At 38.3% G+C, this 17,605-nt stretch overlaps 1 protein-coding gene and 1 pseudogene across 1 annotated transcript in view; both read right to left on the minus strand.

The window, feature by feature from the left end:
* The window catches only part of UNC13C (unc-13 homolog C), a 523,285-nt gene that overhangs the window by 340,963 nt on the left and 164,717 nt on the right, over positions 1 to 17,605 (minus strand). The window lies entirely within an intron of this gene.
* LOC132237003 (olfactory receptor-like protein DTMT) lies at positions 4,805 to 5,753 on the minus strand (annotated as a pseudogene).

Raw genomic sequence — 17,605 nt, forward strand, 5'->3', positions numbered from 1 at the left:
GGTGGCTGCTACTTATATTGGGCTTGGTGAGGTTAAGTTGTAAAGAAATGCAGGCTGGTACTAGTGCTTGGTCTTGGAATTCTTATTGATAGGTATGGGGCACACTGATACCAGGAGCTGCTTGTTTGAGAGATTTTAGGAAAGTCTGAAGGCTAAGCCAGGATAGACCATTATATGGAAAAGCCACTGTAAACAGCTTGGGTGAGGCTGTAAATTGGATGGGGAAGGGTCTCAGGTTATCACCAGGGTAGATCAAACAGTATGAGCCATGCTGATGGAAATTCAGATATGGCTGCGAGGTCTGTGACAGGGGAAGTCCCAGCACAGGAACAATGACCCCTGCAAGCACCCCCGTTTGAGAGAAAGCCACCCTGGAGTTCCTGCCCTGATGCCAGACAATCCAGTTTCTCCCTGTATGTCCCTGGATCCCTCAATGCTGTCGCCCAGCACTAGAGCTCAGAGGGAAAGGAACATGTAAGTTTGTGTGCTGGCCTTTTAAAAGGAACTCTTTGGGTCTCTTGTAGCCTCCACGTCACTCTGCCACAATCTATTCCCAGCTCTGGAACCCTGAGCTGGGACCCCTTGGTTCTGATGGGAGATATCTTCAGCAGAGATATTCCTCCCAATTTAAAAAAAATACCACATGTGTGTGTTGGATCATCCTGTTCTGTGCCTCCACCCCTCCTAACAGTCTCAATGTACTTTTTTACTTCTCTATGGGTAGGACTTCTATTCAGCCAGATTTCAGGCAATCCTGAATGATGGTTGTTCTGTATGGTAGTTGTAATTTTATGTGGTTGTGGGTGGCAGTGAGTACCAGTGTTTACCTATGCCACCATCTTGGTTCCTCCCTCTCTTCTCTAATTCTAAATGGTCACCATCATCACTATAACTATCATCGATATTAATAATGTGCCACTGCTACTTTAAGTTGGCTCATTACATTGGATGTGAATGTTCCCTCTCTGATATTGTGAGATTAAAAATTTTAGTTATAACTTTTATTTAGGGCCCGAATTATTCTTGCTACTTCAGATACCTCAGCTTTTATTAGAAGTAGGTTATATTTTAACAAACCCAGTACAAATAAACATAACCTAGGTCACCACATTATAGGCTTCTGACATTCATGAATTGTATTCTTGTCAGAGCAATTTTATAAGCCAAGAGCCTTTTCCTTGTAGTTTCATTTTGTTGTAATTTTCCAGATCTTATTGTTTGACCATAGTAAGATTTGAGTCCTTATAATCACTCTATTAGAAAGAAACACCATGAAACTCCCATTTTTACCTTGCAGTTGTTGACAAGTGCTGCAAATACCTTTTTAACACAATTTACTGTCTGGTCTAAACAGAATCATATCTGACAGGCATTTCCTTTACCTATTACCTAATCCTGCTTTATTGCTGAACTGTGAGGATGATCTGCTTTTCTTTAGGAAGTAAAAACAAGGTGATAGAGCCCTTAAATACCATGAACACTGATTTATGGACCGTGCTTTCATAACTATCAATCACTTGAATGTCTGAAGAGACAATATAAAATTTCAATCACTATTTTCTTTTAGGGATGTTATGCTACATTTAACTGCTTTAAGAAGGTAAAACTGAGTTCAGAATAAGTCCAATGAAAAAATAAATAACCAAGCCCTTGCTATTATAGGCAATAACTTCTATTCCTGTAAATGGACACTTAATTTGATTGGAGAAAAAGGGATAGGAGTCTTAGGGGATCAACTTATTAGGCAGAACAAGTGAATGAGTAGCACAAGGAGAAGAAAAAATACTATTAGAGGACTCCCCAAAAAACACAGAAATATATAGATATTTTTAGGATGGTGATTTTTTAGTTTTTGTAAAGAGCATAACAACATCATGATTATTGGTACCTTTAAGTTTTGACTTCACTACAAAACCAATCTGTTATGCATTAATACTGCATCATTGATTTTATTATATTCTGTTATCTCAGATGATAGTGAAAGCAGTATTCTGTAGTATAGGGAATCCTATATAATAAAAGGCTAATATGCAAATAGACCAAAAGGTGGAACAACTGGAACAACCGATCACTATGACATGCACTGACCACCATGGTGCATGTGTGGAATATGGTGGGCGTTGGCAGTGGCGGGATGGTGGATCAGGTGAGCAGGGGCACCAGAACAAGGCGGGGCGCTGGTCACTGTCATTGGGGTGAGCCTCTGGTGGTTACTGAAAATTCTTTGCTTCCACACACAGCAGTCCCGCCCGGCACTCACACCTGCTGCCAGCACCATCCCCACTCACACTCGCAGCTGTGCCAGAGCTGCCGCGCACATCTGCTGCGAGTGCCTGGCACTGGTCCCGATCACGTGGCGCCATTAGTGGGTGCGAGTGGCGGCTGCCAGCCACAATTGCCCCTGAGGGCTTCTCCAACTCCCCCCAGTCCTGAGGGGTGATTGGGGCAGCAGCCACTGCTCGAAGTCACTGATGGTGCCGGCCCCACTCGCACCTGCTGCTGGCACTGGCCCCAATCGCTCCGAGCCATCAGTGGGTGTGAGCGGGGTTGGCGCCATCAGTGCGTGGGAGCGGCAGTGGCAGAAGTGGGGCTGCCAGCAGACAGGGGTCCAGGGCTGTAGAAGGAGGGGCCAGGCATGGCATGAAGGATGGGTTGAGACCCACCCCTGTGCCTATTGCAGCATCGCAGCCCACAGTTCCTTTCAAGGTGCATGAATTTGTGTACTGGGCCCCTAGCATAGTCAATAATATTGTAAAAGCTGTGTATGGTGCAACCAGGAGGTTTTTTGAAATATCAAAGGAGGCCATTCAGTAAAGTATTATGATTATCTGACTACTATGCTGTACACCTGAAACTAATACAAAATAATGCTGGATCTCAATTGTAATTGAAAAATAAAATTTTAAAAAGAATAATTAAATTATGCCCTGATCCCTCAAAGTAAGAACTTAATAGTTCAGCTGGAGAAATTTGTCTTTAGATATGCCTAGCTTAATCCTATGCCAGTCATAAATTCTCAGAAGCACAGCTGTAATTTCAGCTGATTTAATGATTGCATTGTCACCTCACTGGTGCCCTGATTTTGGAATGTTACTACAATACACTCCCTTCCTGTGCTATTGTGCCCTACAATACAGACTGCTCAGAAAGTCGAGGGGCATGCATGCCAAATCATACTGTACATCAGGGGTCCTCAAACTTTTTAAACAGGGGGCCAGTTCACTGTCCCTCAGATATTGGAGGGCCGGACTATAGTTTAAAAAATAAAACAAAAAAAACTATGAACAAATTCCTATGCACACTGAACATATCTTAGTTTGAAGTAAAAAAACAAAATGGGAACAAATACAATATTTGTATTTGCATGTGGCCCGCGGGCCATAGTTTGAGGACCCCTGCTCTACATGGTTGTAAGTGAGGAGTCTGGCTCCTGGTGAAAAACCTATGAATGCTTTTTAGACCTGACCACCAGCAATTCTGAAGGCTTTACATGGCGGATCTCATGGGAGAAAGCTGCCCTCTCTGCATCAGACTTGCTGCATAGCCACTGCATTGTAGTCTCTGGAGAGAATGCAATCAAGAACTCAGATCCCTGGTGGGACGTGCTCTTTCACATATTCACATTCCCAGCCCTGGTGCCTCATTCCTAGTTTCTTTATCTGAGGTGCCTTCAGGGTCTCAGAGAGGAGCAGAAGACCTTGAAGACACTTTGCCCCACTCTGACTCAGTACTTTTCCATTCCTGAGCCTTCCCTCTTGCCTCCTCCCCAAACACTCCCCTCAGGGTCAGTGCTGCTGAGGCCCTTTGGTCTGGACTCCCTCAACTGTGAGGATGCCATGTGTGTATCAAAACAGAGGGAGTTAGCATTTCCTCTGGTTTTAGACTTTTGCTTATACCATCACAGTAAGGGATGAAAGTCTTAACTCTCTCATTTATTCTTTTTTTTTTTTTTAGGACACACTGAATCAGATGGATTTAATTGACATTTATAGAACATTTCACCCCAACTTGGCAGAATGTACATTCTTCTCCAATGCACATGGATCATTCATAAAGATCGAACACATATCAGGACACAAAACGAGTCTCTAAAAGTTCAAGAAGATTGAAATCGTATCAAGCATGTTCTCAGATCACAGTGGAGTGAAATTAGAAATCAACTACAGTAAAAACACCGAAAAACATTCAAACACACGGAGGCTAAATAGCATGATATTAAACAATGAATGGGTTATAAGCAAGATCAAGAAAGAAATAAAAAACTTGCTGGAAACAAATGAAAATTAACAGACAACAACTCAAAGTCACTGGAACACAGCAAAATCAATACTAAGAGAGAGTATTGTGAACACTTGCTGAGGAAGACATATGTTAAGCATTTATAGTCAACAACAAAAAAGTCTAGCTTAGCAGAGGTAATCAAGAGAGTGAGAAGTTTGTGTTTTATTCAATATTGACTTGGGAGAACAAATATTTTTAAAGCAGAGTTTTGGTTAAAAAACACATGATAAATTATTGCTTTAATAACTGGAGACACATAGATCAGTTCAAAGTTTTTAAATAATGCTTCTTCAGGATCACCTGCAATAATAAAAAGGAAGACTTTGCTAACAAGTCACTGAGATCCTGTTTCTGAGTTCAACTATGCACCTCCTCATCATCTCTTTTACTTACTGTATAATTGTTTAGAATGTAATTTCTTTTAAAAACATCAACACTAAAAAAGGAAGTGTGGATTATTACCCCAGTATTAAATTTAATATGTCTACTGAACAAAAGTATGCCAAAATACTAAGTTTTACCATCATACAGAAAAAGAAGTTTTCTTTTTGAAAAACACTTTTCCCAGGACTCCCTTCATGTCTCTGTTCCTCAGGCTGTAGATGAAGGGATTCAGCATGGGTGTCACCATAGCGTACATCATAGCCATGACCATCTCCTTCAAAGTAGAATTATCAGTTGATGGGCATAAATATAGGCCAATAACTGTACCATAGATCAGTGACACCACAGCCAGGTGGGAGCCACAAGTGGAGAAGGCTTTGTAATACCTCTAGCAGAAGGGACCTTAAGGATGGACAACACAATTCGTGCATAGGACAGGATGATAAGTCGGAACGGGATAACAAGAATGAGCCCTCCCATGATAAATATCACCAACTCATTGACTTGAGTGTCAGAGCAGGACAGCTTCAGCAAAGCAGACATGTCACAGAAAAAGCGAGGGATTACATTGCCAGCCCAAAAACACAACCTGGCCATGAGCAGAGTGTGTAACAGGGCATCCAAAGTGGTCAGCACCCAGGACAGCGCCACCAGGGAGAGACAGAGCTTGGGGCTCGTGATGGCGGTGTAGTGCAGGGGGAAGCAGATGGCCACATAGCGGTCATAGGCCATGCCCACAAGGAGGAAGCTCTCCAGGTCTCCAAAAAGCATGAAGAAGTACATCTGGGTCAGGCAGCCTGTGTAGGAGATGGATGGGACTTGGCTCTGCATGTTCTGCAGCAACTTGGGCATTGTGACAGAGGAGAAGCAGAGGTCAGAGAAGGACAAGCTACTGAGAAACAAATACAATACATGGGCGTGTGGAGCTGAGAGTCCAGGCGAATCAGGAAAATGATGAGGAGGTTCCCCAGGACGGTGGTAACATACATGACCAGAAACAGGACAAAGAATAGGTTTTTCCGCTCTGACTCCATGGGCAGGCCCTGGAGGAGGAACTCTGTGATGGCAGTTTGATTCCTTCCCGTCATATCTGTCTCCAGTATCTGCTGTACTTCGGGTTGAATTTTCATTTAGGTTTCTCTTCATTTCCATCAATATCCAAGTCTATACCTTTGTCTTTAGCACATGAAGTTATTGGACTAAACCCGCAGGTTTCGCCGCCTCGGTCAATGGTCGCTTCAGTCCTAATCAGCTATTCTTAATGCTTGGAAGTTGAGCTTCTCTCTTTCCCCCAGCTCAGCTGAGCTCCAAACAGTAAGAACTACTAATATTTTGCAACAAATAGAGGAAATTCAGAGATGACATAAGACCCTTTAAATGTTTAAAGAAAAGTACCATAACAGAGAAAAGGGAACTGTCCTCTGTTGATCCAAAAAGTAGAACTAGGACCAATTGGGAAATAACAAGGAATTATAAATTGAATCATCACCAATAACTATAATTATAATAAACATAGAAATACTAACATTTCTAGTCTTTACCACATGCCAGGCATGAGGCACAATGCTAAGAGCTATACAAAAAGTACCTCTCTTTTTTCTCATTGCTAACACTTTTGAAAAATATAAACATAATGTTAGTAGAATTGCTTAATGAGCTTCTTACCAATGGAAATATACAAGTTGAGACAGACTGACTGCCTATTATGATAGTACAGCAAAAAAGTCTTATATTGCAGGAGAAGAAGAATTAGAAAACTGACTGATCATCAGAATCAGAGATCATCAGATTTCAGAGAGAGAGGAAGGTAGAGGGAAAGAGAGAAACATTCAACATTGATTAGCTGCCTCCTAACATGCCCCTACTTGGGATCTATCCAGCAACCCAACCCAGAATCTAACCGGCGACCTTTTCGCACACAGGACAAGGCTCAACCAACTGAGCCACACCAGCCAGGGCTGCATGTTTGTTTTTTAAAACAGAGTACTACACTATCAATCATCACTCTTTTTACCCCATAATCCCCTGACCCAAGACCTGGTTTAGCAGAATGCTGATTAAAAAGAGCCATGCCATCTATACTTTTAAAAACCCCTTTGGTACTTGGATTATGAATCATGATTAGGAAAAATTACCTCTAATATCTCTCCTAATTCTAAGATTCAAAGTTTCTGAGAGCCAATATTAAAGTAGTTATTAAAAGAATAAAGCATAATTTAATATTAATATTATTTTAACATGAAATTTAAGCAGTTTTATTATTAAATAATTCATATGTTACAATGTAGGTAACATCATATCTAATAAAATAGTAATATGCAAATTAACCATCACTCTGACACAAAATGGCAGCGCCCATAGCCAGCCCTGCTGGAGTCCTCCAGTCCCAGGGGGTGGCTGCTGAGAGAAGGGCCTTCTTGGCCATCACCACAGCGACCTGGGATCAGCCAAGCGGGCCCCCCAGACAGCACACAGCAGTGCCCACTTGGCCTTCACCCGTGGCAACCTGGGAGCAGCCAAACAGGCCCTGCAGACAGCATAGAACCACAGGGAGTGGGCCTAAGCCATCAGTAGGACAGCCCCAGAGGGCTCCCGGATTGGAGAGGGTGCAGGTCAGGCTTAGGGATCCCTCCCACCCATCCCCTATGCACGAATGTCATGCACTGGGCCTCTAGTATTTAACATAAGTAAAAATAAACACTCTTGTATTTACTATTCAGTTCAAATATTATTTCCTTATTGACTGTCCTCCATCTCATTCCTCTCCCGCTTCTGCAAAAGTTATTATCATCCTAAATTTTATAAGTACTTTGATCTCCCAACATTACTCTATTTTAATTACTATAGTTTTAAAATCAGTTAATGATCTGGTAGGGTAAATACCTCTATCTTGTTTATTTTATTAAAGATTACTTAGCTATTTTCTCCTTTGTCTTCCATAAAAATTCTAAAATGATAGCCCTGGCCAGTGTGGCTCAGTTGAGTGTAGTCCCATGCACCAAGAGGTCACTGATTGGATTCCCAGGCAGGACACATGCCTGGGTTGTGGATTTGATCCCCAGTAGGTGGTGTGCAGGAGGCAGCTGATTGATGTTTCTTTCATCAATGTTTCTCTCTCTCCCTTCCTTTTTCTCTAAAATCAATAAATAACTTATTTAAAAAATTCTATAATTATATTGAACCTAGAGATCAATTTAGAGAAAATTGATATATTTACATTGGATCATCCTATCCATCAAAATGGTACATAAGTTCATTTATTTTTTCCTTAAATGCTTTCAGTTAATTTCTTTAATTTTCAATAAATGACACAAATATAACCTAATAGATTATCTCTATAGATTATTCTTATACTCTTTTTTTTATATAAATTTTATTGATTTTTTACAGAGAGGAAGGGAGAGAGATAGAGCGCTAGAAACATCGATGAGAGAGAAACATCGATCAGCTGCCTCCTGCACATCTCCCACTGGGGATGTGCCCGCAACCCAGCTACATGTCCTTGACCGGAATCGAACCTGGGACCTTTCAGTCCGCAGGCCTACACTCTATCCACTGAGCCAAACCGGTTTCAGCTATTCTTATACTCTTATAAAGATTCTGAGTTCTTCATTTTTATCAAATTACATGTATAACTCATGTTGCTAAAATATAGAAACTCAATAGAGTTTATATATTAATCTTATCCAGTATTTTTTCTAAGTACACTTATTAAAATTAATAATTTGTTTGAAAATATTTTTGAGTTTTCTATGTAGATGTGTGTGTCATCTTCAAGCAATGAAAGTTTTGTTTCCTACTTTCCAAAAATTAATTGCTTTTATGTTTTTTTATCTTGTGGTGCTGTTCAGAATCTTCAAAACAATGCTACGTATAACAGAGATATTTTCTCATTCATGGCCTTAATGTGTAAGTTTTACCATTAAGCATGACATTTTCTCTAAGTTTTTGTTATATAAAATTATGAAGTTAAGATATTTGTCTTTCTGATAGACTAGGATTTTTTTTCAAAAATGACTAATGAGTTTAAATATTATTAATTGAATTTTATTAAAATGCTCATATAATTTTTCTTCTTTATTCAGCTACTATACATTTAATAATCTGCTATTAAACAAAACTTGAATATCTTGGATAAACCTTACTTGGTCATAATATATTGTCTTTTTATACATTGCTGTATACTATCTTATATTGTTTAGTAATTTTCTATCTACAAACGAGTGAACACGGCCTGTAACTTTTCTTATTGTATTCCAGGTCTGATTTGAATACCAAGGTTATACCAGTTCCATAAAATGACTTGGAGAACATTCCCTCTTTTACTGTTATCCACAAAAATAAATGTAGCATGGGTCTTTCTGGGGTCCTCCTTTTTGCAAGAATCTCTACTACAGAGTCTTATTTTTGAAGGTGCCTGATTCTTTTCTCCTGTGGCCTGCATACTGCTGAAGCTAAACGTCTAGGCTTCTGAGACCAGCAGACGGCCTCAGGCAGTGATGCTTGATGCTTGCTTCACTCTGTATTTGCAATCCCACATCCTGTGGGACCTGAGGATTTTCCTTACTTTCTTGACAGCTCAGCTGTACATTTAAGATGATGATTTTCATATTTTACTTAGGAAATGAGAGCATGTCATATTTTTAGTAGAGAAAAAAGTAAACCCTATCTACTATTCATAAAAAAGCTTTCCTGCTTGGTGAAATATAATTTTGAATGAGTACAGGGAAATATTCTTAAGAGTTGGTAAGTTGGAAATGAAACAAAGAAGACGGCTATGACTGTGCAGTTTTATGAGAAGGGCGGAGAGCATGTGCATTTGCAGGATGACAATAATGACAAAGTAAGATGCAGCTCTGATACTGCAAGCTGTGTAGCTCATGTTAAATTAATTCAACTATAATATAATATAAAAAAAGTTAATTTGAACTGCAACAAGACTCCCTCTGCAGTCATCAGCACTATTTCCTTTGGTTTCACTTCCCTGAAACCTCATACTCTGCCACTTAAAGCAAAACAATATTAGTAAGCATCCCTGAAAAGAAAGTACCAATAGGATGGTGATGAGGCTGAACCACTAAGATTATGGAGACTGAAGAACAAGGTGCTGAGGATTTTGAAAATTGAGAGAGGGCGTTTGGATTATGTGACTTTGACTGGCTTTGTACCTGTGAACCTTTATGATATGAATGCCTGCATCTATTGATCCATTGTGGTACATAAGGGGCTACTTCTCTCCTCCTCCCACAACTCTACCTCTGTGGTCATAAAGTGTACAGTTGGCCACTTAACAATATTTACTGAACAAATAAAGGAAAAATTGGCACATCCATGGCTCTCTTCAAAACCATTGTCAATTATTTTATGTTGGTTACATATCAAAGCTACAATGAAATGGTGTCTTGGAAAAGTGGTGATGTTATTTTTAATTTATCAAATAACTATTCTCCCACCTACATTTTTTTTTCTCCTAGCCAGGATTCTACTGATACGGTGATGTAGAACATAATCCTACCTCCTAGTGAGGGCATAGGCTTTCTTTTTTCTCTTCTAGTAGAATTATTTATGGAGTGGTTACCTACTGGAGAAATCAGGATTGAAATATTACCTTGCTTACATGTGTCATGTGAGAGATTTTGAGGAAGAACAAAAAAAAATCATAAACACATGCACATAAAACTCTCTCTATTCTAAAAGGCTAACTAAACTCAATATTCTACTCATGAAACAATAGAGAAATGTAATTTTTCATTAATGATGACAAATGACATGGAGAGGAACTTAATGGATTCTATCATTTCCTATTTGTGTTTATTAAAGATTTTGAGCGGTTTCTTCTTTGGTCCTTTTTTTTTCTCAATAAACTTGCTTAGTGTTTAATGTTGTTTTAAAAATATATTTATTTTTTATATTTTTGTACCTAATTTCAAGAGCAGAGACCCACTCAGCTGTGCCTGTGGGGACAAGCAGACTGCATGGCTGATTTAGGCCTCACTACGCAGGGAATGTTTCCTCTCCAACATGTGGGAATGTATGAATGCCTTCTATTCCTGGACAGCACCCCGCTCCATTTCACCTCTGCACCCCACACTGGACTCCCAAAGCAGTGGTCAGTGCACCTGAGGCATTTACCCAGGCTTCACATTTAAATTTCACAGACAACTTCTGAAGCAGTTTGGATTTAAAAACGTTGTGCGTCACTTTGTTTTGATCCAAAGAATCAAGTAACATTATCAAATTCTTACATGTCAATGTAGAAAAGTACATTAAAGCATCAATCTTCATTACAAATGTTAATCTAAAAGCTTCGATTTTTAAATTTCTGTCTTTTATTTAACACTAAGAACACTGTTTAATTAAATTATAGATTAATATTGTTCTTGACACAAAATAGGTCAAAGAACTTTGAAAAAAAAATTTTCTGTTAGACAAATAGATTTTATCATTATCACAAGCAAGAAATCATCCCTCCACATATGACGCTGATGAAGAGTATGTGTCACAGAAAAAAAGAAGTGAGATTCATAAAATAGGATATGACTAAAGGCCTTAAAGAATTTCAAAATGTGATCAACTATATCCATCACTGCTCTAGTCTAAACAGTCCTTCTCTCTAGTCTGGATTTTTGCATAGTCTCCTAACTGGTTCACACAGAACTGCCAGTGATCTCTGCGCATGAATGTCAGATTCCCTAATTAAAATTCCTAATTACTTTCCACTAAATGAAGGTGGAAGGTACTCCCGTGTGAAGGCACCCCTGGCCCTCAGCGTTCTAGCCTTTGCCTTATCCAAACTCATATTCAGACACTCCTCCTCCGGGTTCACTATATTTGAACTACCTGGTACACTAGGCTTCTTTCTGTTCCCCTGCTTGGCTAGGCTTATTTCCACCCTCTTCCCTTGGCTAAATAAAGCCTTTTTGGCTCCAGATCTAATTATCAAGGTATCAATTCAAATATGTTATCTTGAAAAACATTCCAAAAAGCTAACAAGCTAACCTGGCACTCTCTAACACATTGTCTTATTTTATTTCCTTATATCGCTTAATATTGTCTGTTAATTCCTAGTTTGTTTGTTTATATTTATGTTAGAATTTAAGTTCCATAAAAGATCTTGTTTATGACAGTTTTATGAGAGGCGAAAACAGTGCCTGAAAAATGGCAGGAAGTTAATAACCACTTGTTCAACAGGTGAATTAAAGAATATTCTCTATTAACCAATAGAGAACTACTGTAGCTTCTGAGCAAGGAGTTATTTGATAAATTGTTCACAAACACATAGCAGTTGTGTGAAATTATGATTAGATTTGGAAGAGATTAAAAATAGAATAGCTAGCGGAAATCCATGATGAATTGCCTTATTAAACTGAATTTAAATGAAGAGAGGCTGCTCAAAAAATGTATACTGTCAGGGAGAAAAGATGGAAGAGCTTAGTAGTACTAGCAGGGTTTTAACCCTGAGGATGCAGGCAGGTGGGGTTACAACTGTTAGAGAAAAAGTATAATTGTAAAATATATTTTCTGAAGATTTGACTTTCGGTAGGGGATACACAATGCAATATACAGATGATGTATCATAGAATTGTTCACTAGAAAGCTATATAATTTTATTAACCAATGTCACCCTTAATAAAAAATCAAAACATTATTTTCTGTGTATGAAAATAAAGTGGATAAAACATTTTAGTTAAATATTTAATTTTTATTTGTTGAATGACTCAATTTTAATTCATTAAAAACAAAGGAGACCTAAGTGGGAATGAGAAATCAAATCCAGAGATGTACGTTTAAGGAAGCAGTGTATATACGAAGATGAATTTCCCTGAGGAGAAGGCCTTATATTGAAGTAAGGTCATTTTACCTCTTACTGCCTCAGTTCCCTTATCCGTAAAAGGAAGTTAATGATAGACACCAGTAGACTGCCTAGCTCAGCTGATTAATTTGTAAAGGGTAAAATAGAAATGGCAGGGTAGACTAAAGAACCAGAGGATATGAGTGCGAGGTTTTTGGTAGTTAGGACAAGAGGAAATACTGAAAAGGAGTAAAGCTGATGGTGACAACACAGATGGAAGCTTCTAGGATAGGAGTGAAGAAGAGGGAGAGAGGAAAAGAATGTGGTGGGAAGTGATGGGCTTTGGGGAAAAAGTAAAATGTATTAGCTTTTGAAAGAAAGAAGTTATTTTTTCAATGAGGACTTGTCAACATGTATTGGGTAACGGGTATGATGCTGTGCTGTATACACTCAAGATTCCTAGAGAAGGGATTCCTGTGGTCATTAGTGGCCAGTGGTGATTAAAAATGGATTCCTGGTTCTTAGGAGATACGTGGCGAATCTGATCAGAACTTCAAAAACAACAATTGTTCTTAAAAAGTTCAAATCTTTAATTTATTTATTACTTGATACATATTAAATATCACCTCACTTAGTACTTTATAAAGCAAAAGAAAATAACAACTTTGTTAATACCTGGAGCCCCAGTTGAAATGATCATGAATCTAACATGATCGGTTATTTAGAAAAACAATAGTGGGGCATTAATACTGTAGTATAGTAGTATAGCAGAGTAACTGAGAATATAAACTTTGAGTTACTTAGGTTGCTATGGTGAAAATGGAAAAAAAATAGCACTTCCTACTTTCTCCTTTCATCTGAAATTAATGAAAGAAAAAGAGAGAATCAAATTTGATCTTAGATAAAACCTGGAGATACTGTTATTCAAATCTCAGTCTATGAGAAAAGGCTACCAAATATAGTGAAGGTGGAATAGGGTACAGGGAGAAGCTCAGAAAGTAATCCTATAGCTACATCTCTCAGATGAAAACAACAGAACACAATGATCAAAATTAGATATCCCACTCTGAGCAATAAAGTCAATAATCCTTTACAGTGGTGAAAAAGATATGTCCCCAACACTGTATAATGGTCAAGTATATCAAGAAGAACCAACAAAAAAGAAATTATCTAGACATAATAGCAAAATGTGATCAGTCTGGCAGCTGTTAATCTCAGTTGCCTGGAGAGAGGTAAAAGTTAAAAGAATTTATGAATGCCCAGCCTTGTGTCATCAGGTATGTTTGTGAATTAAGGATAAGCTATTCTTGCCTGGGACACTCCTCTATCCATAGATGATTCAAAATAACTAATTTATTTTTTAAATTACTGAATAATAATCATAATAATAACAATAGAAAACTAAGACAAGATCAACATTAAGACACTACCAAAATAAAGTTGAAAAGAATAAGAAAAATGACAAGAAAGAATGCAACCAAGATATAAAAATGTTTCCCTGGATGAAAGAAAAATTGTGACAAGCACACTATTTTGTATTCAAGAAATATAATGAAATAATTTCCTGTTTAAAACAAGATTTCACAGGAAACATGCACAAGCTCAGAGAAAACATAACTAAATAGCATCTAGAGGTAAATCATTAGAAGACAGAACTAAAGAAGAAAGGAAAAGAAAACAGAAATAAAGAACTAGAATAAAAGGGAACAGACACTACTGAAAATACAGAAAGAAACAAGGAGGATAAGATGGAAAAGAATGAGATAATTATGGTGAAAATAAATTCAGCATATAAAATAATTACAAGTAAAAAGGTAGATATAAAAGTCCAGCACAAAGAGATCCCATCTACGCATATTCAATGCTCCAAAGGTAAAGGAATAGAATAATAATGATAGTGATAATACATTTTAAGATAAATTATAATATCTCAGAAGTAAAGTTTTAAAAACATGTTCCAGAATGAAAAAGGACTCAGAACAACCAATATCAAGGTCTACCTTATTAAAATTACTGAACTAGGAGTAAGTAGGTGAAGACATTAAATTACCAATACAAGAGAAAAGGAGTTTTCTGCATTGAATTATGATGAATAAAGCAGTTAATATTCAATTATAAACATAATAAGCAAACATGTTTTTAAATGTTGAGCATTCAGAGAATATAGCTACATATGGAAATAGTAGTAAAGATAAATTTCAATTAACCAAGAAGTGAATGAAGAAACTATGGTAAAATGCATAGGATGAAACATTGACTCATTTTAACTGTCATACAAACACAGCAATGGGTAATGGGTATAAACATTAAAATTACCAAAAAAACAAGAATGTAAATATACGCTCTGATGACACAAAATGATGCAATTGATAAAAATTGGGAGGGGAGCCTAGACGGTGTGGCCCAGGGTTGAAACAGATCACAGTTGGATTCTTGGTCAGGGCACGTGCCTGGGTTGCGGGCTCAATCCCCAGTAGGCAGCATACAGGAGGCAACCAATGGATGATTCTCTCTCATCATTGAGGTTTCTATCTCCCTCTCCTTCTTTCTTCTTTTCTCTGAAATCATTTTTTTTTTTTAATTGGGAGGAGAAGGGAAACAGAAGCTGAAAAGTGGTTTGTTTGCTGAACTCATCAACACTAATAAAAGAGAAAAATGGTAATTGGCATACGAGCTACCCTTTTTATTGGCTAATCAGGGCTATATGCAAATTAACTGCCAACTAAGATTGGCAGTTAACTGCCAACAAGATGGCGGTTAATTTGCATATGTAGGCACAATGCAGGGAGGCGAAAGGGAAAGCAGGAAGAAGCCCCCTGCCACTGACAGTGATCAGAAACCCAGGGGGGAGCTAAGAGCTGGGGGGCAGGGCAAAGGCAGCCCTGGGGCCGCTTTTGCCCTGCCCCCCAGCCATGATTGGACAATCAGGCGCCTTTTCCGCCCTGGCCAGTGATAGCAGGAAGTAGGGGTGGAGCCAGCGATGGGAGCTGGGCACGGTTGAAGCTGGCAGTCCCGGGAGCTAGGGGTCCCTTGCCTGGGCCTAAAGCGAAGCCCACGGTCATGGGGCCGCTGCAGCTGCGGGTCCCCGCTGCCCGGGCCGGACGCCTCAGCCAGAGGCGTCAGGCCTGGGCAAGGGGCCGATCCTGCGATTGGAGGGTGATGGGGGTCAACGCCTGAGGGCTCCCAGTATGTGAGAGGGGCAGGCTGGGCTGAGGGACACTCCCCCCCCCACACACACACACCCAGTGCACAAATTTCGTGCACCGGGCCCCTAGTCTATAATAATAAAAGGGTAATATGCTAATTAGACTGACATCTTCCAGACATTCTGGACATCTTTCCTGATGAAGCCGGGACCAGAGTGAAGCCAGCTGGTTCCCAGGTGCCTGCGGGTGGCCGGAGGAGGGAAGCTCAGGTCCCAGGTGCTGGAGGGAAGCCATGCCGGCAGCCGGGGGAAGGAATTTTCATGCATCAGGTCTCTAGTTATTTTTAAAATCATGGGTAAGGCTGATATTCAAAGCTATGTACAACTTCATAAAAATATTTAAAATAAATAAATGATAAATTTATATTTGGGTGGTAAAGAAGAAAAATTGAAGGAATAAAATAATCTGGACTAAACTAATTATATATGATTTATTAGGGATGAATTTTAACTAAGAAGTGAGTGAAGAAACTATGACCAAATGAATTGGAGGAACATTAAACCACTTAAACTGTCATACAAACACAACAATACATACATACCACCCAGATACACACACTAAAAATGAAAGAAATTATAGGTTAAAAAGACAAATCATAAAATGAAAAAAATGATAGAACTAGGCCTGTTATATTAATAGTGTAAATGGTTTAAATATTATAACATTAGGTCAAAAAGCAGAATTCAACTCTATTTATGTAGAAAGATACATCTAGAACAAAATTACTAAATGGTATATATGGTATAAAAATCATAGTCCTTGCAACATTGTTACTAATAAAACAAGACTGGAAGCAATGTAAGTGTTCCTCCCAGATACTATAACAAATTATAAAATGAAATATTGTATAGCTTCTAGAGATTGGAGCAGCTCTATACCTGTTAGCATGGAAGAACCTCTATGATACATAAAGTTAAAAAACATGCAGAATAGCATATATGGCATTCTATCATACACTTTTCCACATACATAAAAATGCCTACATAAAAGCATGTTTAAAATGCTTATAATGTACAGAATATCACTACAAGGATACCTAAGTAAATAGGTAGCAGTGGTTGTCTCTAAGAAAAATGAACTAAAAGTAGGGGATTGTGAGAATTAGTTATCACTATGTTCTTGTGCTGCCTTTTAAATTTTTGCATATGGATGGTAGGGCAAAAGTTGGTTTACAGTTGTTTGCATGGAAAATAATACAATAATTAATTAATAATAATACAAGAATAAACTTTGTTTTGCATACTCAATACTGTAAACCTACTTTTGCCCCACCATGCATGTATTGCCAATTTTAAAAATAAGCGATCTTTTAAAGAAATAACTTTTTAGTCAGTAGGTCTTGGGTTTAAGTCTTGATTCTGCCACTTACTCCTGCAGCAGTTTATCAAAAAAGAATGGAGCTGTCTTATGGAGATTGAGCTGCTATCAGAAAATACCATAGACTGGGTAGCTTTAAAAAAAAAAAACACAGAAATTTATTCTTCATAGTTCTGGAGGTTGGGAAGTCTAACATCCAGGCACCAGCAGGTATTGGATTTGCAGACAATTATCATTTTCAATAACCTCACATGGTGAATGTTCTCTTTGGGGTCTCTTTTATAAGGACTCTAATCCCATTCATAAGTGCCCATAGTAGGGAAATGTATCATATGGTTAAGTATTTCTCTGTCTTTCTCTATAGATACAGATTCATATACAATTGTTTTAACCCTCACAAGTAAGGCATTGCCACATTGGACAAGTTTATAGAATTTTTCAGAGTCAGTTCTGGCCCTAAAGCCTTACACATGCAAAATATTAACTAAAAAGTAGACCATTTACCTGAGTGCTACATCACATTTAGATAAATTTTCATTCTAAATTATCTAAGTCAATTCTATCTTTATAATATTATTCCTTCCAACACGGGATTGTTTTTTTAATTGAAATGGGTATGTGGTGG

Source organism: Myotis daubentonii, chromosome 1, assembly GCF_963259705.1.
Source record: "Myotis daubentonii chromosome 1, mMyoDau2.1, whole genome shotgun sequence".
In the NCBI taxonomy this organism is placed as follows: Eukaryota; Metazoa; Chordata; class Mammalia; order Chiroptera; family Vespertilionidae; genus Myotis; species Myotis daubentonii.